This window comes from Panthera uncia, chromosome F1 (genome assembly GCF_023721935.1).
Source record: "Panthera uncia isolate 11264 chromosome F1, Puncia_PCG_1.0, whole genome shotgun sequence".
NCBI classification, from domain to species: Eukaryota; Metazoa; Chordata; class Mammalia; order Carnivora; family Felidae; genus Panthera; species Panthera uncia.
Window position 1 is genome coordinate 64,203,769 of NC_064813.1, and position 3,991 is coordinate 64,207,759.

Genomic DNA, 3,991 nt, shown 5'->3' on the forward strand with positions numbered 1-3,991 from the left:
CCCGACGCGGGGCTCGAACTCACAGAGTGTGAGATCATGACCTGAGCCAGAGTCGGAAGCTCAAGCGACTGAGCCGCCCGGGCGCCCCAATAATCACAACCTTCTTAGAGTCGCGACTTAACCAGTGTCAGGCTGAAACCTTATAATTCCTAGTACAGTAAATGATTTCCCCATCATGTCACACTCCCACATCTAAGCCTCCTTCAAACCCAAGCACCTTGTTTTAAGCTAGACGTAACCTTAAACAAAGAGTGTAATCAGAGCTTTGGGGCAAACAAGCCAAAGAGAGAAGAGGTAAAGGTTTGCAGGAGCCTTTGAGAACTGTAAATTGGAAGAAAGAACAGGAGGAGGAGACTTAACCTCCAGCGACACACACTGTGCTGTCTCCAGTAATCTTTCCAACCACCTTGAGAGGCATAGATTACCATGCCTGCTTTACATAAGAGAACAGATAGGCCCTGCAACGTCAAACAACTCGACCAAAACCACACACTTATATAGGCGAATATTACTAGAAACTTTACGACTCAGTGGCACGTTTGGCCCAAATGTGGGCGTACCGTATAAAACATTCCAATTATAAAGTCTTAAGAGAAAACCCCGTCTTTGCGATCATTTCCTGAATGGCCAGCTGCACACCTCTGTTCCTAAGGCTGTACACCGTAGGGTTCAACAGTGGGGTGACGATGGTGTAGGTCGCTGTCACTAGTCTGTCTTTGCCTGATGAGTATTTGGCTGAGGGCCGCAGGTAGACAGAGGAGGCACAGCCATGGCGGACGATGACCACAGTGAGGTGGGAGGCACAGGTGGGGAGGGCTTTCCGCTTGCCGTCAGCCGACGGGATCTTCAGGATGGTGTGGACAACGAAGCCGTAAGAGGTGTGGAAGAAGAGCAAGGGTACAACTAGCACCAAGGCGCCACAGATGAAGAAGACCAGCTCATTAGTGTACGTTTCATCACAGGCAAGTCGGATGACTGGTCAGATGTCGCAAAAGTAGTAGTTGACCTCGTTGGAGCCACAGAGAGGGAGGCTGAGGACCAAAGTTGTTCCCACCAGAGATACTAGGAAGCCACTAACAGTACAGATTGCTGCCCGCTGGGCACATACCCTCCAGTTCACGAGAACCGGGTAGCGCAAAGGCTGGCCGATGGCGGCATAGCGGTCATAACCCATAACTCCCAGAGGCAGGCAGTTGGTGACAGCAAAGCCAAGGAAGAAGAACATCTGTGTGGCACAGCCCACGAAGGAGAGTGTCCTGAGGACAGAGAGCAGGTTGATAAGCATCCTGGGCAGGGTAACAATGGTGTAGAAGACCTCCGAGGTTGAAAGGACACAGAAGAAAAAGGACATGGGGTGTGGAGGCTGCAGTCCAGCCGGATGATGGAGAAGAGGGTGAGGTTCCCACTCGGGATGATCAAATAGAGGCCAAGAAAGAGGACAAACAGGACAGGCTGAAATTAGCCAAGGCTGGAGAAACCCAGCAGCAGGAATTCAGTGACCCGGGAGGAATTGGCCATGGACAGCAGACGCCACAGCCAGTGTAATCAGGTCCAGAGACCCTTGGGATGGAGGAACCAGGGAGACTTACCCTTCATACCGTAACCAGCACCAGTCTGGGGCGAATGGGAAACAACTGGCAAGAAAGAACAAAACAGGATTATAAGTCAACCAAAAATTATCCTAAATAGATATGCACCCACAGTGCTGTTTTTCTGCCAGTGATTTTGGCAGTGAATCTGGGGACAAGTGTCCACATGAAGGCACAGACATTTGCTCCAATAAAGCCTATCCTACAGCCCCCCGCCCCCCGACTCTGCTCTTGCAGACTTATGTAGTTTCCACTTGATTTTTTGGTAATCTAATATTCCAAAGAAACTTTACGCTAGTTATGACTTCAAGTGGTCGTCATTTCATCCATATTACTAATCCATGGATTCCACCAGCAATGGTACCAATGTCTGAGGGTCCACCTCTCACCTGCCTCTAACACATTCCTCAGCTGAGGAAGCACTCTTGCCTGTCTTTGTGTGGTTGGCCTCTGAAGAATACAGTTCCTCTTCATGAGTAGCCTCTTACTCCCTTTCCATGCAGTTATTCATTAAAAGTTAATTTGATTGGGGGGCACCTAGGTGGCTCAGTTGGTTAAGCGGCCTACTTCGTCTCAGGTCGTGGTCTCACAGTTCGCGGGTTCGAGTCCCGCGTCAGGCTCTACGCGGACGGCTCGGAGCCTGGAGCCTGCTTCCGATTCTGTGACTCTGTCTCTCTCTCCTTCAAACATAAACATTAAAAAAAAATTGTTAGGTTAATTTGGTGTAGAACCACTGTTGCCATCTCAGAAATAGCTTTATGATTCCTCCACACACTCTTGTAGGACAGTAGGGGCCGATTTCCCTGGCAGAAAATACGCAGCGGGAAGAATTTAGTTTTGCTTCAACGTTCACTGGCGGCACATTTGGTTGCACATCTTACCCTGCTACACCTGGAGCAGGAGATTTGGAGACTCAACAGACCAACGTTCCCCGGATGTCCCTGAATTCCTAGTAGGGAGGCTTAGATACTTCCCCTGAGGCTTCTGATAACTTATTGTCACCGGTGCCAGATTACATACATTTTCATTAAAATATTCTTGCCCTTTCCCCTCTCTCTCCCAGATCTGGTCCTTCACCTGGATCCTGTATCTCAATAATGAGTTTCAAAATCCTGCTAATCGCATCCGCTGTGGATTTGTGAGACATGTTGAAACACGTAACTTTTCTCCTCGGCCACATCCAATCTATTTTTGTTCTGCAAGACTTCTAGGATCCATTTCTTCCTTTCTTTAGGAACTTACCACCTGTCTGGACTGCTCCAAGAACGTGATAAACCGACCCTCTGGATTTTATCTTGTTCCGCTCTAAGCCATCCTCCACTGTGGCCCCAGAGTTGTCTTCATACAGGACAAATCCTAACCTCTTACCAAAATTAGATGACCCTCAATTATCTATGAAGTTAAGACAATCATGTTCTGTCTCTCATACTTTTCCCAAATGTAACTTTCCACGCGTAACTGCCACCGTATTCCCCCACATGCACTCCAGCATTGAGGAACTTTGAACAATCAGGTCATTTTTCAATCTACCTTCTAAATCTGGAAATCGTCCATGCTTTATGTTTGTGGGGATTGTTTTCTTCTTCTTTTAATTGTATGAAATTCTCAGTTAAAGTAACATGTACACATTGACTTCTCCCTACAACTTCCTCGTCGTGCTTTATTATCACTTTCTCTTTGTCCCTTCAGCCATCCCTAGAACCTGATTATCACCAGCATTATGAGGTCATCTTTGATTTCACAAACTGCAACTTACCAGAGACCAGAACTTGCTTCTCTACACATACGGCAATGTCTACTTTACAGCAGGGGCTTGAGAGCTTACTGAAAAAATAAATAGTCATGATCCCAGGTTTTCTTCTGAATTATTTCAGAATGCCCAGGAGGTTTGATTTCAGGTGTCTTCCAAACTTGTTCCCTTAATATTAATTTAACATATATTATTAACCTTCGGCGTCAACATTTTGGGATGAAAAATGTCTCTGAAGCCATTCTCTAAATGCAGAGACAAAAGAGCCATTAAAAATTGTTGCTTTTTTGTTTATCAAGTGATTTTTCCCATTATCTCAATTAGCTAAATGTTTTGATTTTCATTTAAATAACAACTTAGTCTCGAAGATCTTTTCAAATACTAAAGTTTCTATCATGGTTTGCTCTTTTGCTTAGACACAGTAGCAAAAATTTGAAACGGGACTAAAATCAGGAGCTTTCACTGGAACAAAGTCCAGTCAAAAGTGAAATGTCAACTCCACTTTTCCAATGTCCTGGCTCCATTCTTTAGTGCTTTCTCTTTTATGGGACCATCCCCAGGAAGAGCAGTGACTAGTTAGCCGAAGACGGTTGGGGTTCTGAAAGGAACGAAAGGCCACATTACTGGGTGACCATGCCAAGACCCTCCCCCG

General features: G+C 46.2%; 1 pseudogene; it reads right to left on the bottom strand.

Annotated features, from left to right (window-relative positions):
- Positions 1 to 577: 577 nt before the first annotated feature.
- On the bottom strand, positions 578 to 1,586 carry LOC125925997 (olfactory receptor 10R2-like; annotated as a pseudogene).
- Positions 1,587 to 3,991: the final 2,405 nt, after the last annotated feature.